The sequence below is a fragment of the Prionailurus viverrinus genome, chromosome B2, assembly GCF_022837055.1.
Source record: "Prionailurus viverrinus isolate Anna chromosome B2, UM_Priviv_1.0, whole genome shotgun sequence".
In the NCBI taxonomy this organism is placed as follows: domain Eukaryota; kingdom Metazoa; phylum Chordata; class Mammalia; order Carnivora; family Felidae; genus Prionailurus; species Prionailurus viverrinus.
In genome coordinates, this window is record NC_062565.1 from 127294778 (window position 1) to 127319725 (window position 24948).

Sequence of the window (24948 nt, forward strand, 5' to 3'; positions counted from 1 at the left end):
ATAGTCAAATTATTTATATGATGGAGTCAATGAAAGCTCAGAATTTATTAGAATGTAGTGGTTTTATTTTGCTTCAATCCAACAGATTATGCTTCTGATTGTTTCATTTCCCATCTAGGAATTAAATAATTGAGTATAATATTTAATATAATAAAATAATATTTTACATAGTAAATATAAATAGTATAATGACATATCACTGTAGAAGGTGTCAGGCAAGGTGACTCAAGTATACTGCTTAAGAAAATGACCACATATGCTACGTATAGATTGCCTGTAACGAGAAAAACTGAAATACATGAAATTTTGGATACTAAAATTATACTGGGACAATTTGTAGTTTGTTCGATAAGTTAGAAGAATTGTCAAGTTCTCTTGTACTTTATGGGCACTTTCAGGAAAATGAAATAGCAAAAATAAACACTTTTGTTAAAATTGCTAGACAAATCGGCATTGGTTGAACAGCATTTCTTAGATGCCACTGTTGGTAGACGGTGGGCTGGGGAGCAGCACTGAATAGTAGGTGTGGCAAATATTTTGCAGAGAGCCCAGTGGCATAAAAAAAAAAGTAAAGGGCCACTTGCCAGAAATCAGTAACATACCTATTCCTTACTGGAGACTCTACATCTGTATATCTCAGATTAGGTCAATTATTCTTTTGGGTTTAGCTTCTCGGCAAACGCAATAACATCACAATTGAAATAAAATAAAAGAATGTTTTCTTGTTTCATCTGCTTCCTATTCCAGGTCTTCTTTCAACTACACTTTTAACTTTTTTTTTAAAGGCCAAAATTAAGAAAAATACTCAAAATTGCTAAAAGTGCATGTTCTTACTGACTCTAATAAATACTGTAAGAAAACAAAACCTCTGTTTATATATTATGATATATACGGAATTTACTTGCATTGCCCTCGTAAATGTTAACACAAAGAGGAAAGGATCATTTGGTCAAATGGTGTAGATAGTAATCACATTCCTTTTTGAAAATAGAAACTTTTAAACTGACAGTCGAGCTCATATTTAGTGTTCTTAGACAACTAATTTGTTAATGGCAAAATTTATAAAAGGAAATCAAATTTTTGAATAGGAGAGACATGTGAATTAATATAATTTGTCTCATGCAACAGATGGATGATATGTGAAAGCAGAAAACAAATCTAATTTACTCAATGATCAAAGGATAATGCAGAAAACAATCCACCAAAAACCAAGGAATAAATCCAACGAAATAAAATACAATCTATCAGCTGATGAACATTAACAACAAAACTTGACCCTGGAAAAATCACGGTCAGAACTTTCTTGACTTCTGAAGGGTCTGTTGACACAGGACTGTATATATTACCCCTAAACATTTTTAAGTGTTCCTGAGTGCCCAGCACAGAAAGAAAGAACCTAAGGAGAAAAGCAGTGTCCTCAGTAAATTGGAATAAGAATGAGCTTTTTCTTTCTCTAATTTTATTTATTTTTTAATCTTTATTTTTGAGAGAGACACAGCGCGTGAGCAGGGGAGGAGCAGAGAGAGAGGGAGACACAGAATCCGAAGCAGTCTCCGGGCTCTGAGCTGTCAGCACAGAGCCCGATGGGGGCTCAAACTCATGAACCGTGAGATCATGATCTGAACCGAAATGGGACGCTCTACCGACTGAGCCACCCAGGTGCCACCGCCTTTCTCTAATTTTAAAGAAATAATTTTCACTATAATATTGATTTACGGAGAGATCTACAATTTATCCAGGAAATGATCTTGAATAAAAGATCTGTCGAGTCCATGTTCCTTCTATTTAAGCCAATAAACCATTTATTTGTCCTACCAGCTAGACACCAGAAGGAAATCGACATGTTTACATAAATCTGTTCATTTTCAACATTGGAAAAATTATAAAAAATTACTTTGAGCATTTTATCAACCAGTAACCCTAGAAATCATATCTGGTATTAGGGAGGGAAAAAAAATGAGAAACAGGGGTTTTGAGTAGAGATGAAGCATGTGTGTTTATGCGTATGTGTGCGTGTGTGTGTATGCTCCTGTTTTTATTGACATAATGCCATGCTGCTTTAATCATCTCTTATAAAATTTTACATATTTCACAATGGCTCTGATGTCAAAATAAAGTAAAATACGTTACAGTACTGAGAAACCTACCAAGGTCTAAATGTCTAAAACGGATCTTTTTTCATGATTTGGCTTTTAAACGTGTATTGGCTGCTGCTACATCCACTCATACGTTTTTAGAGGGGCTTCCACGTCTCTGAGTGCCCTTTCCCTCATGTCTCTGCCTTGGCCATTTCTATTAAATCATGCCAATCTCTTGTCTACAATGAATGCCCCATTATTCAGTAATTGAATGTTTATGATGAGTTGTAATCCTGTACTGCAACGAAGTAAAGTAGCTCTTGTTTTGATGAAGTCCCAGTTTTCATGCCAGAGACCCTGGATACCAGTAGCAGAAGCCCTGATTCACAACTCTTCACCATTTGGGGCCCATTATATATACTTTTTGAGTTTCTGACCTACTTTCATATCCCATGGGCTGTTTGTATTTGGTATGTCATCTTCTGCTTTTGCCTGTCTCTGGAATCTTTTATTATCATTATTATTATTATTATTATTATTCATCCTATTTGGCTCTCACTTTAACCCTCAGTCTGCTGCTTCCTTGTCACTGACAGGTCAGTGCTGATTGAAACGGAAGGTGGAGAGGTGCTACCATGAGAATCACTAAGTGTCACTTTTCAAAGAGACGGTTCTAGTTTGACAAAGGTTTGGCTACATTTCTCAGGCTTGAGATTGGTGTTAACAAGTCTTCTTTCCTATAGTGGGGCCATAAGTAGAGAAATTTTCTCTTCTCTCTTCATTTATGCATCTAGCCTTAACATGTCTTTCCTGATGACTCAAGGGAACATTTGTGAATCTAACAGAAATCACTGAGATGCATTCTGTCATAAAAGGTGGAATCTTAAATAGTCATTATTTATGTAATAATTCATAGTATTTATAGAGTCTTGGATTTTCTCTCACCGGATCCTGGTTTATCCATTCCAAATTCATGAAAGAGTGATAATCAATCTCTCTCACACTCTCTGTCACTCCATTTCTATATATCTACATCTGCATTAGTCTCTTATTTGAAATCCATCTTGACTCTTATGTGACTTTTAGATCATAAATTCCCGTAGCAGCCACCAACTAAATTAGTACTGACTTCTTTGAATACAATTCAAAAAATATATTTCAGTTTTTAGTATCTAGCAAGAGACTTCGTATTTTAGTCTTTAGTAGAGAACTATGCTTGTTCATAGTATCTATGATAGATATTGAGCTGTGGTAAGCTTTGTCTAGTCAAAAAATCTTGATGATATATATACTTACATGATGTGGGTTAATTATCTGTCACTCCAATTTTATAACTTAAAGACAATAAATCATCAAAGTCTAAAGCAGAGTGAATTATCCCTATACAATTTCCCAGCCAATCATTAAAATTCAAAACATTATTACCATGAAAAACACCTCATAATATTCAAACTGCAGACTACTTAAAACATAAGCCAAACTTCAATGAGAAAATGGATTGCAGTCAACAGTATTTTCAAACTGAGCCTTCATGGTCATCACAAACTCAAAAGAGGTTCATAATATGTGATTGAGTAGTGAAAAGTTCTTTATCCCATTACCAATCCCTTGAGGCAAATTAAAACAATTGGAAAAGAAACCCTGAAGCACTATAAATAATGTGTGTATATGTGTTCGGGAGTAAGGAGCCATCTAACGTGATTTTGTTGTGGTATATATTAGGGGTTTGCGTGGCAGATAAAGCCAGTTTAGATTCTGTGGTATTCACAGATTGTGAACCTTCATAAAATCAGTGGTGCAAGCAGCAGGCACCTCAAACGTTTCAAGGGAATTGGTGTACTTATCATAAAGCAGTCACAGATGATAATCTGAAAACTCTAATTACAGGCTTATTGCAGTGTGAAATCTTCCACGTTGAAAATAATGCCACAGTATACATTCAGCTGGTATGCACAAATATCAATAAGAGTATCAGTAGACGGAGCCTGTCCTCTTAATATTCCACATTCATAAAGATATTCAAAACAGCAATTCGCCTTTTTCTGTAAGCGATAAGTATTTCTTGTTGTTGTTGTGGGCATAAGAAGCCATAGAAAAAGAGCTTATTTTAATTATAAACACGCATACGTTTCTTCGCTGTAGAAGTAGGTCACACGAGCACCTCAACGTGATCAAAAATTTTCATCCTATGGCTTGTTTCTTTCCTAACATGTGTTGGAACTCCTTGGCTACCATATGGGAGCCTGACATAAGCTGTGTTCAAACAAGCTGCACCTGTGTGCCTCTCCAGGCCGACGGTGCACGCTGCATGTGTTCATTTTCCAGAGATACAAATGGCGTGGAGGTAAGGGAGCATCGCCTTTGGGTATTCATTATTCTGGTGATCACCTGGGAGTGGCCAATTTGAAACCACCTTGGCAGTAAGAAATCAAGGAGATTTGTGTAAGAGGGTGACGGCTGCAGGGCTCCATTCTTGCTGGATGTCATTTAACGTGGATGAACTGTAAGTGTCCGAAATGGGGGCGCTTATCATGGAGAAACAACTGGGTCTGTATGGCCACACAGAATGTTCAGTACAATATTGTTCAGCATAAAAAAGGCAGAAGGGCAGCAAGCAATGCAGAAAGTGACAAACCATTAAGCTAATCCTATAAAGATCTGGCCTGTCAGGCAGCACATTTCCTGAATACTTAGAAAGCATGAGAGAGGCTTATTAATGGTTCATCACAGTTCTTACACTGCTTACATGGCTAATATGCAAACACTGCCCTTTCTTAGTTGGGATTTTCAGCACATCAGGACGTCACTTCCATGGCTACTGTATTTTTTTTCCTCCTGGGTAATTGAAGCATTACCATAGAAGACAATGATTGATGATGTCTTTAAAGGTCTAAAAAAGCACAGGCTATTTTTGAAACTGTGCCATTTCTATATAAGGAGAGAAGAAGGAACGATCTGAATTCTACAGTCTGCTAGAGCACAGCAGCAAAGCGCTGAGGCTTATGTTGAATACAGGGCTACTTTCATTTTTTTGTCCCCACTCTGCACCCTTTCCTTCCCCTTTTTGAATTAGTTAGTGCAGTGATGGGCTGGAGTTTGTCAGATGATCAGAGTGATTAGGCCATCCTGCTAGGAAAGTGTGACTCCACACCTCATCCCTGGGAGCGGCAAAGCTCTTCTCACCTTTGAAAGCCGCTGGAAGGAGAGTTGAAAACAAGACATGGCGGTGCTGGTGGGATGACCATCGTTTTGCATTTAGCACAACAGCTTTCTTTCTGGTATTTACTGTTCTTGGAAACCATTATCTTCTGCACATGCATACCTTTGCCTACTGATGATTTGTCTTTTTCTTCTCTTTGGCTCTTTCAACCTTTTATGGGTGTTGATTCAATCCAATAAACACTTAGGGAGAATCTAAAACACCTTGCTACATACTGAGCACATGAAACTATCCATTGATTTATAGTTTTATTCAATTCCTGGAAAAACTCAGTATTCTAAGATATGCACACATGGTTAACAAATTTCATTTTAAAATTACTGTTTTGTTTTCTTTTTTCATCCTTGTACATACAATGTGTAAAGACACACAGAGGATTTATTCTTGAGGGACAGGAGAGCTGAAGGTGGAAACTAAGTATTGGTTTATGTCATTTCATTTCTATTCACTCAAAATTATTTCCAAAGACTGAAAAGGTAGGGTCTAGTTCTTTAAATCATTTGAACTGCTCCCCAGTATCTGCTTTAATAGATATTTAGTATTTGCCAAATAAGTAAAGTCATAAAACCTAATGCAAGCAATTAGAAGCAGGCTATTAAAACTGGTTTTTGTTTCTGTGTTTGTTTGTTTGTTTGTATGTTTGCTTTGTGTTGTTTTCCCCCAAAGCAGTTCTGGCCATGTGAATTTAAGCAAGTTACCTAAATTTTCCACAATTCAATCCTTCATCTATATAATGAAAATAATCAGTGGCTGGCAAATTGTTCAGAGTATTAAAAAAGAAAATACAGAGCACAGTCCTCTCTTTGACTATGGAACTTCCTATAAACAAGAATGTTACATTTTATTTCGGAAGTATTTTTTGTTGGTTTACTATCCCATATTCTTCATGCATAGTAGAACAGGGATGTACCTAATAATATTACAAGTGAAAATTAGGATTCAGAAGAAGCAGATGAAGTCATTCCTGTTTGGCAGAGAAATCCAGGCGAGAGGGGATTAAGTAAATTGCCTAAAGTCGCATTAAAAAATAATGGGAGAGAGGAAAAACAGAGAGAAGAATAGTAGAAAAGAGTAGAGGACCAGGGTGGAAATCCCAGTACCTTATCAGCTGGTCAGTTTTACATTTCGGGTTTGACCAGTACTTTCACAAGAAACGGGAAGGAAAATCTCCCTCTGAATCATACAATCCTGTGTGTAGCTTCAAAACAAATAAGTTTAACATGTAATGTATCCAAAAATACCCCTTGGATTTCCCGTTTTCTTCCTCAGAATTGTCTCATGCTAATGCTCCTCATATTTTTCCAGTCTTCATACTATTAGCCAGGCCTTCTCCAGCTACATGCTTATTACTCATTTCAAAAACTGGTGTATGAGTTCATCTGGAATCTAATACCAGAAGTCAGTGCAAATCTTCTCTGACCTTCAGGAAAGCAAAGCTAACTAGAAAAAAGGTCTTCTCAGGCACAAACCTAATGCAAATGCATACTTAAGTGATTATTGTAGATTCTTTAAGTTTCTGACAGTAGTGACTATGAGGATATTACCAGCAGATTCACATTAATCTCTCAATACATTTATTTTCCCATCCAGGCTCTAAACCCAAAATTAAATTTTTATATAATCCTAACCAAGCTGATATAATGCATTCTTTCCATTAATAGTTTTATTCAATTGTCAGTATATTATGCTTTACATGGCCATGGAAAGTTAATTTGATTCACTTGTGATGTGCTCTTAGGCTCTGAAGTTACAACGTAATGAGGTAGTTTCTCCTCTGCTTCAATGTATTTCACTGCAGGGTGGTCCTCTGGATACCTCAGGGCCCTTGTTAAAAATGCTTTATCTGTACGCCTCATCCCCAGCATGGGCACATACCAAATGTGTCATTAAAACTTCAGAAAAAAAATGTTCATGCTACTGGGAAGGAGTCTCCAGGATGCCTTCGAAAGGAGAACAGTACGTATGACAATTGTTGTATACACTCCAAGCATCAAGATATTTTGGCCGCTTGGTGATATGTATTAGGATATAGCAAACTTCCTTAAAAGACCATCTCAGAGGTCTTTTAATGTCTAGTAATCGAATTTTTACAGTGGCAGGAATTGGCTGACTGCTAGAATCCATCACAAACAGAATAAGAATTAAGCCCGACATTCGAAAGAACTTTTTTAATTGATAGAAAGGATTAATGCATCACCAACTGTCTAAAAATTCACTGCAAAATCTGGATATACCCAAAATATAATCATTGTTATGGGCTGAATTACATCCCTCCCAAATTTGTATGTCGAAGCCCCAACCCCATCCTGTACTTCAGGATGTAACTATATTTGGTGTTAGGGCCTTTAAAGAAGTAATTAAATAAAATGAAGCTGTAGGGGTGGACCCTAATCCAACCAACTGGTGTCTTTTTTTTTTTTTTAATTTTTTCTAATGTTTGTTTATTTTTGAGAGAGCAAGCGAGCAAAAGAAGGGGAGGGGCAGAGAGAGAGGGAGACCCAAAAGTCCGAAGCAGGCTCTACTCTCTGAGCTGTCAGCACAGAGCCCAGTGCAGGGCTCAAACTCATGAACTTTGAGATCGTGACAGGAGCTGAAGTGGGACACAACTGACTGAGCCACCCAGGTGCCCCCAGCTGTCTTTATAAAAGAGACTTTATAAAAAGTGTGTGTCTTTATAAAAAAGGGGACTAGGGGACACAAACAGACCCCAAGAGTAGGTGTATACAGAGAGATGATCCTGTGAGGAAGCAGCAAGAGGGGTGGCCATCTGCAAGCCAAAGAGAGGCCTCAGAAGAAACAACCTGCAGACGCCTTGACCTTGGCCTTCTAAATTCAGCTTTGTAAGAAATACATTTTTGTTGTTTACATGAACCAGTCTCTTATGGCAGCCCTAGCAAATTAATATAAGCAGAGACATGGATTTCTTTATCAACATGTACATGAGTTGTTCAAATTTACCATATTCCTGAAACTGTAACACAGCCAATACAACAAACAGCAAATCTTTAATAGATAAACCTAATAGCTATTCATAAACCTTGATCTCGTTTCATTTTGAATTGTTGTTGACCCTCGCATTTCTTTTTCTCTTTCTTTCTTTCTTTCTTTCTTTCTTTCTTTCTCTTTCTTTCTCCTTCCTTCCTTCCTCTCTCTCTCTCTCTCTCTTTCTTTCTTTCAATTATTTTCAGCCACTACTATGGAACACTAAATGGCTTTGCAAATTAGTTTTTACTGCAGACCTGATGACTTTTAATGAATTCAATCTAAAATTACAGGGCAAAACAGTGCTTACATGCAAAATTTACATTGTTGTAAAGACATTTTGACAACTAAAGTTTTGTTTTCTTTTGTTTTTATTGAACTATACTTAATATACAGTGTTATATTAGTTTCTAGTGTACAATATAATGATTTAGCAATTCTGTACATTACTCAGTGCTCACCATGATAAGTGCAGTTACCATCTGTTGCGAAACGTTATTACCATCTTATTGATTATATTCCCCATTTTGTACTTTTCATTTTTGTTTTGAATTCTGTAACTAGTTTACACTTCTTAACCCTTTATCTATTTCACTCATGCCCTTCTCCTGCCTCTTCTTTGACAAGTATCAGTTTATTCTCTGTCTTTAAGAGTCTGAGGGGTTTTGTTTGTCTCTTTTTCCCATTGTTCATTTGTTGTACTTCTTAAATTCCACATGTCAGTGAAATCATATTGTCTTTCTTTCTCTGACTTATTTAACTGAGCTTTATACTTGTATGTTGTTGCAAATGACATGATCTTACTGTTTTTTATGGCTGAGTAATATTCCACTCTATTTCTATTCCTTTCACTTCAAGATAAGATTTTCTCTATTTTCCAACTTTGTGCTGAACTTTTCACTTTTAGTTCCTCTCTTCAACTATTACAGGTTGGTCTTTCTAGAACATTGCGTTTATATTTTTTATCCCCTTCTACATTCTCTATAAAGGAAATTTCATATACCACTACATGCAAAACTATCAACTATATGTTTTAAAACTCCAATTCTAGGGGCATCTGGGTGGCTCAGTCAGTTAAGCGTATGACTCTTGATTTTGACTCAGGTCATGATCTCACTATTCATGGGTTCGAGCCCTACATCGGGCTCTGGGCTGACATTGAGGAACCTGTTTGGAATTATCTCTCTCCTTCTCTCTTTCTGTCCTTCCCCCACTATCTCTCTCTCTCTCTCTCTCTCTCTCTCTCTCTCTCTCAAAAATAAATAAACTTAAAAAAATAAAATAAAACCTCCAAATCTATGTCTCCATCCTCATTTTATTTTAAATTTCATGAAATATTCTCCTATAATTTTTGTCATGTGATATTTAAACATATGGCAGAATGCGTGTGATGGAAATATAAATAATAAATTGTAATAGGAAACCAAATACTCATGAAAGCATCTTTGGAGAAGTCCAAAGATATATAGCATTCAGTTGAAGTCATGCTTTTCGGCAGTCCCATCCTCCTATTTTCCCATTTGAAGATAGCCACTGCCCTAGATTTTGTTTATCATTGCCATGTGAATTAAAAAATAATTTAACCAGGGAGCTTGGGTGGATCAGTTGGTTAAGTGTCTGACTCTTGATTTTGGATCAGTTCATGTGTTTGAGCCCTGGATCAGCCTGCATACTAACAGTGCAGATTCTGCTTGGTATTCTCTATGTCCCTCCCTAACTTGCTCTCTCTTTCTCTCTCTCTTTCTCAAAAATAAATAAATAAATACACTTGGGGCGCTGGGTGGCTCAGTTGGTTAAGTGTCTGACTGTAGCTAAGGTCATAATCTCGTGCTCGGAGCCTGGAGCCTGCTTCAGATTGTGTCTCCCTCTCTCTCTGCCCCTCCCCCACTAGTACTCTGTCTCTCTCTCTCAAAAATAAACTTTTAAAATTAATTTTAAACAACTAATTTTTAAATTAAATTTATTAATAAATATCTTTTTTAAATTAATAAATTTAAAAATAAATAAACTTTAAAAAATTAACCTACTTAGGGATTCCTAAATAACATATAAAATTGTTTTTTTATTTTTAATTATGAAATTATACTGGATATAGTCTTATGTTTGTTATGTTTCACTTCAAACTGAGTTTTTCCTAAGATTCATTGATGATGCATGTAATGGTAGTTTGCTATTTTCATGTCATTGTTATATTTTAAATCATTCATCCAATGAATATTTGGAACTACATACCTTGCACAAACACAAACCAAAAATGTACTAATCAAATCTACTGCTTTTGAAACTAAAACCTAAATGCTATATAAAAATCTAAATTAACTTTTCCTTTTTTTCAGCATATAGTCAAGTAGCCACAAACCTTGCTAATTCAGTCTCCATAAAGTTATCCTCTCTTCACCTCTTCCCATGTCATGGTGTGAATCCAAGTTGTTAACAGTTTTTGATTGTCCATTGATTTAGCCTTGATTTCAACCCCATCCTTTTCCCCCAATAATCCAGGGAGAAAAACTTAGGCTTTAATGATTTGCTTTTGCTTAAAGGGTATATTTCAAACTCAAGGTCTTAATGGTTAAATATGGATATTTTAGTTATCATTGTGAGAAATGCTACCACCATTTATGGTTCTTGGTTTTCAGAACCACACATTCAATATATGGGAGAAATAGCACCACACATTGGTTGCAGGAGCAGAGCATATATAACGTGACATAAATAATACACAAAATTCTTAATGTGATTTCTCCTAGCTAAAGATATGTCTGAAATACCAACAGTCCATTTTACCATTCTTTAAGGCTGATTGCTTTTGGGAACTCAAGTCCACAGTAAGACTAGTGAATTTCTTTGGACATCAGTGTGTTGCCTTACTTCTTTGGTGGTAAAATTAGTTTTGTTTTGCTTTTTTTGTTTTTAAGGGACATCATGATAGGATTTTATTATAGTGGATAAGATATTCAAGGAAGCCATTGTTGGTGCTGCTGTTATTAGCTTCGTGTCCAGGAAAGAAAGTCTTTATCCACTCTAAGTGCTTATTTCAATGAAGACAAGATGCTAACTTCTCCATGATGGAAGGATCCAATGTAAATACCATGGCAAGTGGGGCAGAGTGGCTTCTCCTGAAGTATGGTGTTGTATTAGAAATTCAGGTTTGGTTCAGTTTTGACCAAGAAGTGGCTATATTCAGATTGGTCTTCAGAGAGGTTTATAACAGAGTCAAATATAATTTCTTATCTACCATGGCTACTTAGCTGTGTATACCTATTTATAAGCCTTGATGTGGTTTTCTGCCAAAACCCTGGGGACCCTGCTGTGATTCTCTTACTGAGACATCAAAAGGCTCTACACAACGTTCAGGCACTTCCAGCAACATTAGATCTGCTGAGGTTGAAGAGCAAGAGGTAAAGTCATTGATATTACCACTTGGGCCAGTCAGAAAACCATCATGCTCTTTGGACTGCACTAAAACCTAGAAGAATATGGACCAGTTCATCAAGAAGTAGGTCTCTTACTTATTGGCAAAGTTACAAGGTATAGTACCTTGAACTTGTAACAGGGGCTATCCTGTTATGACTCAGACACCCGACCCTACAAATATAAGATACAAAATAGTATCTCCTATGTGAGTCTGTATGCATAAAGCTCAAAACCTGAAAAAATACATGGTGATTGAAATCAGGATAGTGTTTGGCTTTCAGGCAAATGGGCAGTAGAGAACGAGTGGGCACATAAGAGGCCTTGAGATCCTTATAATATTCTATTTTTTATATCATGTGCTAGTTGCAAAAGTGTGTTCACTTTTTGAAAACAGCATCAATTAGTTTACTTATGAGTAGTGCTTTCCTTTAAGTCTGTAATATTTTTATTTTTTTTTAATTTTTTTTTCAGCGTTTATTTATTTTTTGGGACAGAGAGAGACAGAGCATGAACGGGTAGGGGCAGAGAGAGAGGGAGACACAGAATCGGAAACAGGCTCCAGGCTCTGAGCCATCAGCCCAGAGCCTGATGCGGGGCTCGAACTCACGGACCGTGAGATCGTGACCTGGCTGAAGTCGGATGCTTAACCGACTGCGCCACCCAGGCGCCCCTGAAATATTTTTATTTTTAAAAAAATCTCTAAAAAACTAGGTAGGACTCATTAAATACCTAGAAAATGACAAGCTCCAGGCTAAACATACAGAATGAACACCCCAAGATACTCTCCCAAGCTAACTCAAAGGGAGCTAACACTGCTTCTGCCTGGCAAATCCCAGAATCACCATGCAAAAATGATTTCTTGGGAAAATTCCCACCACAGCTTTTATTGCTGCTTATCAGTAAATAAGGGTTGTGCACAGAAGCCCACTTAAAAATCCCAGTCATGGGGGCACCTGGGTGGCTCAGTCGATTAAGTGTTCGACACAGGCTCAGGTCATGAACTTGTGGTCAGGGTGTTCGAGTCCCACGTCGGGCTCTGTGCTGACAGCTCAGAGCCTGGAGCTGGTTTGGATTCTGTGTCTGCCTCTCTCTCTGCCCCTGCCCTGCCCTGCTCACACTGTGCATAATAAATAAACATTTAAAAAGAGGATTTTTTTTTTAAATCCCAGTCATATATGAAGTACATGATTTACAAAACCTGGGTCATATACTTTTTTCCCAGTTGTAGGAGAGACTGTGAAATGTAGTCTGTTTTGTTTTGTTTTGTTTTGTTTAATTCTTCCTTGAAATGTGACAATCTATCAGAATGTACGAAAGGAGTATTAAAAGATGGAACTGTCATGAATGACAGATTATACTGCACCCATTTTGTGTTATTCATTTCAACATACTCTTCAGTCTCCAGACTGGCCTTATACTTTTATACCTCCAGGTTTAATAATCGTATTTCTGCTAATTGTATTGTGCTATTCTAACATCTTAGTTGAGAAAATTCCTAAAATATTTATAAGGACCACCTCTTCTATCACCTAACTTATGAATTCTACTCTGTCCCTACAAGGTAGAATGAGTTTTTCTTCCTTCTGTGATATCCCAGTATGACATCCACACAGTTCATGCCTCTCTTAGCATGTTGAGTAATGTTTATCTCCTCTCCTACCTTAGGAAGTCCTTTCAGCAAGAAACTATGCATTATTGCTATCTGTTGTTTCCATATTTATGATTGCATCTGGTTTTCAAAATTCATTTGATAAGCATTTATTAAGTGCATTCTATTTGCCAGTCCCTGAGATAATATGAAAATAAAATCATGAAAGAAAAAAAAATTCTAACGCATAGGTCTTATATTCTAGATCATGAGACATAAATGCAAAGAAGCAATTAAAATAATGTGAAAATATTAAAACAGCAGTACAAACAAAAGTTTATGGGAGCACAAACAGGAAGCACTGTTTATCATGAGAGTTTGATGTCAAAGAAGGTTTTACAAAGGTATTGGATAAATATTTATAGTAAGTGATTGAAATTGGTTAAAATACGTAATTTCTTCAGTTTCCAGAAAATTCCACTGCTCATTTTAAGTCAAATGAAAAAGAAATAAAATGAAAAAGAATATTTATCTACATCTATCAGCTTTAAACAATATAGTAACCTCGTAGATGGTAGATTGCGTTTCTTGTGTGGTATGGTTAGAGTGCAAGGTGAATCACTTCCTCACTTCTTAAAACACAAAGACAGTTGAAATATAAATAAATTTCAAACAAAAGGGTTTATTTATATTTATATTCTTTTTATATATTCACTTTGTGTGTGCATCTATGTGTGCATATCTACATTTATCTGTCAATTTTTAACATATTTTAGTGTACATGTGTGAATATTTTGACGTTAAATAGTCTTTCTAAAATTAAAAAAAATTATTTTTATTTATTTTTGAGAGAGAGAGACAGAGACAGAGACAGAGCACATGCAGGGGAGGGGCAGAGAGAGAGGGAGACACAGAATCTTAAGTACACTCCAGGCTCTGAGCTGTCAGCACAGAGCCTGACGTGGGGCTTGAACCTGTTAACTGCAAGATCATGACCTGAGTCAAAGACGTTCAACCGACTGAGACCCCCAGGTGCCCCAAGTGGTCTTTCTGTAAAATAGATTCTACTTCTTTCAATGATGGGCTAGGTGATTAAGACCAGCCCTCCAGCTTGTAACAAGTAAAAGAATTGAATGAAATAGTTTTAAAAATTAGTTTAAGAGCACTGAAAGGTTAACAAGATACTGAGGCCAAAATCTTGGGGAAGAAACAGCAAAGTTTGTGTGCACTTTAAAGGAGTTTGCACTTTAAAGGAGTTTGCCAATTAGTAAGAAAAAGCTGTGAAGTTGAAATGTAATTTTGGTGGTCTCATTGGTTAGAAAGTGAAAATAAGAGCCTGAAGGTGATGAAAGTTGATAAATTTATTTATAAAATATAATAATGTTTAAATAATTTTATAATAATTTTTATAATATAATTTTTATAATTATTTTAATTTACTTAGTAAGTTAAACTGGAACATTAGGCTATGACCACAAAGGGATAATCCTATAAAGCGAAGAGACAGCTGAAGGGAGTCAGTGTTGTTCACCTTTGCATCTCTTGGGGGTGAAAGAAAAATTAAGCTTTAAATATGGATTCAAGTGAGACTCCTAACATCTCCAGTCCCCTCATAGAAACAAAAGATTATTTTTCCTGAAGGAGGAGTGAACTATATTAACCTTTTTACTCCTACAACATATTTTATTCCTCAATATATTTTAAAATACAATAAATGACTCCAACAAGCAAAGATAACCAGGTTCTTGTGGAAACAGATACCTTGGTGAGACAGAAAATACGGCAGAGAAAATAAACCATTCTTCGAAAAAAAATAATACATTGGATGTACCAGAGACTACAAAACAACCATCATTTATATGGTTTAAGAAATAAAAGAAAATCTTAACTTTTTTTTTCAGAGAACATGGAAAGAAGATTCAAAAGGAGCCAATGAGAAATTCCAATAATGGAAATTAAAATGACAACAATTTTGAGCCAATAGATAGATGTCACTCCCAATTGGAAACAGCTAAGGAGAGAAATAAGAAACTGTAAAATAAGTCAGTAAGAAATGTGCAGAATGTAGCCTGAAGCTAGCAAAAATCAAAAAGTGCATCAAAAGAATGAGAAGACAAGCCACTAACGGGAAGAAAATATTTGCAAAAGACACATCTGATACAGGACTGTTATCCAAAATGTAAAAAAAAAAACTCTCAAAACTCAACAAAAATAAACAACCCAATTAAAAATAAACCAAAGACCCAACAGATACCTCACCAAAGAAGATATACAGATGGCAAATAAACATGTGAGAAGAGACTCCAAATTATATGTCATCAGGGAAATGCAAATTAAAACAACAAGATACCATTCCACACCTATCTGAATGCCCCAAATCTGGAACACTGACAACACTCACTGCTGGTGAATATGTGAAGCAACAGAAACTTTCATTCATTGCCGGTGGAAATGCAAAATGGTACACCTATTTTGGAAGACAATTTGGTGCTTTCTTACAAAACTAAACATACTCTTGATATACAATCCACCAATTGTACTCCTTGGCTTATACCCAAAGGAGATGAAATATTTTATTTATTTATATACAGACAAAAACCTGCACAGTGAAGTTTATAGAAGCTTTATTCATAATTACCAGAACTTGAAGTCAACCAATACATCCGTCATTAGTTGACGGGATAAACAACCTGTGGTATACCCTGACAATGGAATATTATTTAGCGCAAAAATAAATGAGCTATGAAACCATAAAAAGACAAGTAGGAACTTTAAATGCATATTACTAAATAAAAGCAGCTAATGTGAAAAAGCCACATACCGTATGATTCCAACTACAGGACATTCTGGGAAAGGCAAAACCATGGACAGCAAAAAGGTCAGTGGTTGGCAGAGGTTGAGTGGGAGGGATGAATAACAGGCAGAGCACAGGGGGGTTTTAGGGCAGTGAAAATACTCCAAATGGTAGTATAATATATGGTACTATATGGTACATTTGTCCAAACCCATAGAGTGGACAATACCGAGAGTGAACTATAATGGAACGTATGGATTTTGTTGACAATGATGTGTCAATACAGGTTCATCAACTGTACAAGTATCCCACTCTGGTAAAGATGTTAATAATGGGGGAGGCTATGCATGACGGGGGTGGGTAGTAAAACTATGGAAACTCTCTATACCTTCTTCATAATTTTGCTATGAACCTAAAACTACTCTAAAAATAAGTTTTTAAATATGAAAAAAGACAAAAATAATACAGAACTTCAGTTAAAAGTAACAGAATAACCAGTGAGACATTTTAACATGTATCTAACTGATTTACAAAAAGGAAGAGATAATGGAACAAAAAACACTATTTCCAGATTCAAGTGAGAATTTTACAGATTTTAGGAAGATATCAATTTATATATTCAAAATTCCTAAAATTCTGAGAAAGGAAGAAAAATACAACCATGAATATAATTGTCAAACTAAAAAAAAAAAAAAAGAAAAGAAAAAAGAAAGAAATACTTTGAAAACATCTAGAAACAAATACAAATTTCAAAGGCCAGTTGACATTCTATATCAACAAGGGAAGTCAGAAAACAAAGAATAGTACCAATATGCTAAAACAATAACAATAAATAATGTTTTTTGTACAATAAAACATGTAGAATGCTATACCCATCAAGATGTCCTAAGGAAGAGGTCTTAATAAACATATTTTTTTAGACAAAAACAAAAGAAAACAAAACAAAACAAAACAAAATGTTAGGCAGAAGAAAAATTATATTTTTAATTCATTTTGTAGGTTTTCTTCTCATACCAACACTTTCAGCAAAGTCAAAAACAAATGCTCAAAATGAGGGTAAATCCAAATGAACTTTGGATATATAAAACGATAACATAAAATATCTCACTGGATCTTAAATATGTGGAATTAAAATATATGTTGGGAGGATGGTGAAATAAGGTTTTGTTTTGTTCTACCTCTAAATGTGTTTCTTAGGATGTCCAAAAGGAGGCTAAAATGAGACTAACTTTAGACTTTTATAAGTTAAAGATACATGATGGAGTTGCTAGGGTAACTACTACATGGGAAGAAATAGAGAATATGCTTTCCGAACACGGTAAAATGGGAATAAGGCGCATACACAAAACAAAAATTTCCAGAATTGTCTCCTCAGTTGATCTCTCTCCATTTGTTATAGATTTGGTCATTTACATTTATATTGTTAGATATCCAAGAAGGATTTAAATGTACATATTTGTTTTCTTAACAAAATAATATATTTTATTTAAAATAATAAAAATATTTTTACTTTTAGTCTATTTTATTATATTCTCATTACAATTTACACCTCTGGCTATTTACTTAAAAAAAAAAACAAAACCTGATATCTATGCCACCTTTCATACATAAGGAAGGGAAGAGAGGAATTATTACAACCTCCCATAAAAGAATCATTCGGTATTTATTTTATCAGTGTCATCTATACATTACTCTTATCCTCACATCACTTTTGTCCTTATATCTATGATGAGTTAAACATAGTTGAAATACCATTTAGATTTTTATTAGTAAAATAATATTAAATGCAAAACTTTCTACTCTCTTTATTCATTTAGTCATGCAGTTATTCATTAATTCATTTATTCAAAACTATTTGGGTGCCAACCCCATTGAGGTAGGTGTTGGGTGCTGGGATATAAAAAGAATAGTCTTTTAAAAAAGTCCATCTCTGTGAATATTGCATTCCAGTAAGAGAATACAGACAATATACAATGCAGATGAATGAGTAAAAATACAAAGTATATTAGTTGGTGACCAAAAAGAAAAAAAATTGTATAGCAATAAAAGAAGATGGGGATATATCAGGGATGGTCTACTTAATATAGATAGGGCAAGGCAAATCTTCACTGGGAATGAGATAAATGTGTCAAGACCTGAGGAGGTGAGGGTGCACCAATGTGTGATCTAGAGCAAGATCATTTCTGGAAGAGTGAACAGTGTTTTTACCTTGCAACGTTTGCTGTGATAGGTCTGTTGTCACATCAGATCCAGAACAAAACAAAACAAACAAAACAAAACAAAAACTAGAAATGAATTGTCCACGGAATTGAGAAAAGCACCTGATATAACATGATTCCGTTTATTATGTTAGAGAGATTTTAAATCCAGTTAAGTAGTACTTTATTACTAGATTTAAAATTACGCTGTGTTCTATTATATCAATGATAGTGTATTGACATGTTAAAAAGTAAAGTTTTAGAATACCATTCAATCAGCATAATTCTGAGACAGTCGCTCAGAATGCCATGCTGAGATATTTTCCGACAGCAACTGCGCCATTGCTATGCACATGAAAAGAGATCCATTTAAAATTTTTAAAAAAATATGCTCTAATGTGCCAACTACTTCATTCCATATGTCAAATAGTCATTGTCTTACATAATAATTAATTGATAGATGATTATCCAAGTATACAACCAGATTAATATTTATCATAGTAACATTTATTTTTGTAGAATCCATTACAGTTTTGAAAATGATCTTCTATATCAGCCTACTTGATGTTTATATTAATGCTACAAGTAGATAAAGTGGTGTCTGTGTTTTATACATCTTAAGCAGAAATGTTCCAAAGTATTGAAGTTGCTCAGCTTGCATGTAAAGAGCAAGCATCCAAATCAGAGCTAAAAACATGGGCTTACAAATGCCTCGTGTAGTGGTCTTCCTAAAAATCTTGCTGACATATTTCAGAGCATCTACAAACAGAAAATTCCTGATAGGGAAGATCAATGAATCTAAATCAATGCATTCTCAGCAATTGTGAAAATTGTGAAGTTTTCATTTCCTTTTCTAATAAAATCATTGCCTTCATTAGAAATTATCCTAATTACTATGAGTAGAAAAACATACAATGTATTTTGTATGGCAAATGGAATGATTTTAATAGATTACATAAAATGTGCTAAATGTGACATAAAACAATGCATAAACTGTATGAAATAATTATTTTATAATTATAAATATAAAATATAATTATAAAATAATTATTTATAATTGTATATATTTACCTAATTGTATACTATATAATATAATTATATATAAAAATACAAATTTATATGTTTACAAAACAAACATTTTTAAATGCATGATGTGGAATTTTTAAATCCCCTCATATTTAAATTTTTTTTTTTAACATTTATTTATTTTTGAGACAGAGACAGAGCATGAACGGGGGAGGGGCAGATAGAGAGGGAGACACAAAATTGGAAGCAGGCTCCAGGCTCTGAGCCATCAGCCCAGAGCCCGACACGGGGCTCAAACTCACGGACTGAGAGATCATGACATGAGCTGAAGTCGGACGTTTAACCGACTGAGCCACCCAGGCGCCCCAAATCCCCTCATATTTAAATGCAAAAGAAGTGTGTTCACACATCTACGTTTAAGTGGTTTTGTTTTGTTTTGTTTTGTTTTTTTCATTTTAAAATTGCTTTGGAAGATTGAATATGTTTTTTCCCACTAATGCAAGGTGAGCAATTTTGTGTTCGTTTTGCCTGGCTGATGGATAACTTTAGATCTGAAGTCATAGTTATGTTTCCCGGGCCTTAGAGTGAGAACCGCTAATCTCAACACTTCATCAAAAGTTGAATGTGAGGAACTACATTAAAGCAATAAATGTACTATCTCCTGAATTCGAAGTTCAACACAGTAAATGGTAAACAAGCCTCAATTTGTCCAAAGGTTTATGAGTGACAGTAACCAGAATTATTTCCTTGTGGCTACGCTAACAAAGACCACAAACTTGATCGCTTAGAATACTAAAACAAAAAAATTTCTCTCACAGTTTACGGCAGCCACAAGTCTAAAATCATTTTCACTGAGCCAAAGTTAAGGTGTTGACAGGGCTGTGCTCTTTCTGAGGGCTGATAGGAAAATCAGTTCCTTGCCTCTCCCAGATTATGGCGGCTGCCAGCGTTGCTTGACTTGTGATCACACCAACCCGATCTCTGCCTCCCTCTGTGTATCAAATCCCCTCTACTCAATTTCATAAGGAATCGCAAATTGGATTTAGAGAGGACTGGAATAATCCAGGATAATCTGTCCATGTCAACATCCTTAATGTAATGACACCTGCAAAGACCTTTTTTTTTTTTTCCTTATAAGGTAACATTTACAGGTTCCAGCTATGGAGACTGGATATGTTAGGGTAGTAAGTGTTCAGCCTACTACAAGTAGTCTTAATTTTTTTTTTTTTTGATCTTCTATATACAAGACAATAGAAACAAATGATGGTAGTGTAATTCCAGTGTTTCTTTTACTGCTGCTGCCACTATTACTACCATAGTAGATGGCAGAATTATAGAAATGCAGCTCTCTCCCCCCTTAGTAGTAGAAACTTAGTCTAAGAATAAAAGTACTCAATGAAAGAAGATAGTATCTTACACATAATCATCAATTGATACTATATTTGCATCACGTTAACTTTTATAGTTTAAAAACACGTTGAAAGTCAAAACAAGATTCCAATTTTCATCTAACAACATGTAAGAGAAAACATGGTATTCTACATTATCCAAACTATGGCACAACTGATGCTCTCATACATTGTTCGGGGCATTTTGCATTAGCATCAATTTTTTTGAAAATATTTTAGCGATGTGCATAAAAATGTTTATAATTTTTGACAGGCTAATTCATTTCTGGGAAAATTTCCTAAAAAAAATCCTTAAACATAGAAAATCTATAAGAACACATAGACGTTTAATATAACCCTGGAAACAACCAAATGCCTTAAAAATAGAATATCACTCATGTTATCGTGTAACCAGTCAAGGCGTAAAATACATCCATTGAAATTATGGTTTTGAAAACAATGAAGTAACAAGGGATGGAACAATAATAAAAGGTGAATGTAGTAATATGGTAATAACTGACTTGAGAAATCTATTTTTATCATTATGTTTGTAATTTTTATAATGAAAAACATCTTTTAAATGTATTTGCTTTTCTTCCTAATCTCCTGTCTTTAACTCATAATTTTACAGAATTTTTATTACAGTGTTCCTAAAATAATTATTATACATGCATATTGCTTTGGAGAAGTCTTACTACACAGACGATTTTTTTTTAATTCCCTTGCCGGCACCTTTCCATGAAACTCGTAAGCTCATTTTTTTCAGCTCATAGCTTGTCATTACAAGCAGAGAACACTCTGTGAATTCCAATGCCCATGTTTGAACAGGTAGAGCTCTCTCAAACCAAAGATAGATACAAACTTTTTTTGAAATCTAAGTCCACATTTAGTGTCTGCATCTTTGTTGCACCCATAAATTATAAATAATAATTCGAAATAAATCTTCTTAGGCAGTTGCATCTTTTTATACAAACTTTTTTACATGATTTTAGATATGTAGGATCTTCCTTATTTTTGTCTTCTGTGAATAAATTTCATTATCTCAGTGTAATTTTAAAACTCATTTCATTTATTGTTTAACCATTTTGAGAGCCCTGAAATCATTGGCTTATTTAGAACTTATTAGAACTTTAGAACTTTTAGAACCATTTTGAGAGCCCTGAAATCATTGGCTTATTTAGAATCAATCATTCTATTGATTTTTTTTTATTTGTTTGAAGAAACTTCTACCCATTAAAGTCATAATCTAGCTTGACACTAATTATTTCTAAATTTCCTTAAAATATTTTTAAATGCCTCTACAAATATTTTGGGAGGTTTATTCTAGTGTTTGATCACCCTCAGACATATATTCTTTTTTCTTTTTATCTAAACTCATAAGGAGGGATTTATTTTAGGGGAAAAAGATATGTTTTTTTTTTTCCTTCCTTCCTTCCTTCCTTCCTTCCTTCCTTCCTTCCTTCCCCTATATAAATAGGCCAAATCCTAAATTAACCAAGTAACTCTGGATGGTATGGGAATAGAGTCAATGGGAACTCAGACAACAGAGGTGCCAAGCATTCACTGGCCAGTTTCTGCAGGGTTCTGAAAGTCCTTTAAACTTTTATACAATCAAAGGACTTGAGACTTTCACTCTTAACTTATCTAGAGAGCCTTAGTTTATACTATTGCATAACAGCTAATGCCTGTCCGTGTTTCAAAAGTCCTTGTCTCTGTAGATGTGTTTACTTTAGTTGGCCTGTTCCTCACTATTCATGAAATTCTTAGATAAATAAGTTTAACCATTATAGCCCTTTACAGCCTGCCATTCTGTAGATGGTTGTATTTCTTATGAAGAATAAGTCACGTATCTCATGTAACTAGACCTGATGGCCAATATCCTTCTTTCTGGATTCTCATAAAATTTACACCAGTTTCACGTTCCTCAGTTCATATTCATTTTATCTTCATCCTTTATCTTCAGTATTAGTTTTAAAATGGTAATATTAAATAGTATGAATTTGATCATTCTTTCTAAATTGCTCTTCTGAATTTATCCTCACAATATAGACTTGATGCTTCACCATAAAGTTCCTTATTTTTAGAGGAAATACTTCAGCAATTTGTTCAGAAGAGAAAGCTTCCAAAGTTTCTGTAAACATAGAAGTTGTTTTACAACTACAAGAGACCACTATTTATGTCTTTTTCATTCTTTATAAGCACTTGGTTTACTGCTAACAGTGATAACCAAGTCCCTATATATATATATATATATATATATATATATACAAGATGAACTAAAATAAACAGAAATTTTAAAAATATAAACCAAAATTGCCACCATTTTAATGATGTCAACTGTGAAAAATCATGTACAAAAGAATGTATGTCAAATAATTTTTGTTCAGACTGAAGGGGCATATGGGGATAACTTTGTGGCCTTCTGAAGCTATTAAATCAACATCTGATGAATTATTTTATAAGAGCACCATTATTTAATTGTGATTTTAATTGCGTCCTTTCTTCTCTGCTATCACAATGATTACTGTGAATGATTCAGTAATAGAATATCTTTTAGCTAATCCTGGATCAAGATCATTATTCTTGAGCTTTCCTCCCCTTGAACTTGGAAATTTGTGGCTCTAATGACTACCTCTAGCTTTATAATGCATCTTAAGCTACTGTAAAATTCACTTATACTGCCAATTAAAAACACAAAAGATGTATTGTTTTTGAGTATATTAAAAGCTTTTTTTTTAAGTTACATTTGAGGTTAGAAAAATTTGATTCTTTTTTGGTGTGTAATAGAGACTTACTTAAAAGTTAGTGTGAGAAAATACAGATGTGTAGATAGGTAATATATAGATAAATATGCAGATAGAGTTACTAATAAAGTATACTTTACCTTCAAAAGACCCATGAGAAAACTTAACACTTATAAATTTGTTTTCCCTCTATTCATATTTTAGGTAAAAAAAAATTTGCATTACCAGAAAAGTAGATGGATATTTCTAATTAAAATACAAATACAGTAATTACAGTTTATATGCTAGTCTCCTGAATCTACACTAGATGAGTTTAAACAGCCAAACAGCTATTAATTTTACTGTTCAAAGAAATGCTCGTAATCTTTTTAAAATGTCATATAAAATATTCATTTCTAAATGCCCTACGGTGATTTTTGAATTTATTTAAAGTGGGCTGTTGATAGCTCTTTTTATAAATAAGCAATTACAGTGAATATATCATGGCCCATCACATTATACATTCTATAATTTCATGGATGAAAGGCCTACAGCTGATCTGCATAAACACAGTGCATATCTCAGCAGGTGAAGGGTTTGATTACACAGGATAATCAGTGTTATTATTTATAGTAACTATTTATGTCTGTTATTTATTAAATCTCTACAAATCAGGTATCTATTTCTGTAGGACATATATTCAAGGGATATATGAAAAAGGATACAAACCTTTTGGATATTTTACAAAATGGCCTGAATATGGGCTTTTACATCTGAATTTCCTGTTTCAAGTGCTGTTAAGCTGTTCAGAATTAGGTTTTAAATAACATTGGCTTCCCAGGTAGTCTGGAACTGAAGTGAGTTTTATACATTCAATAGCAAGAAGAATTTTCAAATTCAATATATTCATCCAATTTGATAAGATCAAATTCGGTGCTGATGGAAACCCCACCCATACTTGTTGTGGTAAGTCATTCTTTGTGCACTGCTTTTAAGTTATTTGCTTGATAATGTTTATAAAGACAGGAGCTGTGCTGTTCACTGATAATGATGTTAGAGAGGTAAAAGAGCTCCCGTTTTTATATCATTTATCTTGTTACAGTAGTTTTGCATGCTATGAGGAAAAGATACAAAGAGAATGTACAATAGTAGAACCTATATAGGTAGTGAGAGAGATCTGAAAATATGAGTAAGGACTATTCAATGCCCAGGGAGATGAAGTATGAACGTGTGTGCCTGAGGGCTGGAGACAAGAGAGAAGGTTGGAGGCTCAGGTCATTGCAAAGAGAAAGACCAAAAAGTGCAAATCTCCTTAGGCTACAATGTAGTTTCATATTATCATGCTCTCCCTCTCTCTCTCTCTTTCTCTCTCTCTCTCTCACGCACGCTCTCTCTCTTTCCTTATGTGTGTGTGTGTGCACGTTTATGTATGCGTGTATGTAACTCCTCACTTTGGCAGTATGGCAGGCTAGTGACCTAGAGGGTATGTTATTTACAAATGTATAAAGCATACTTTTAATGCATTGCTGGGTCTGTT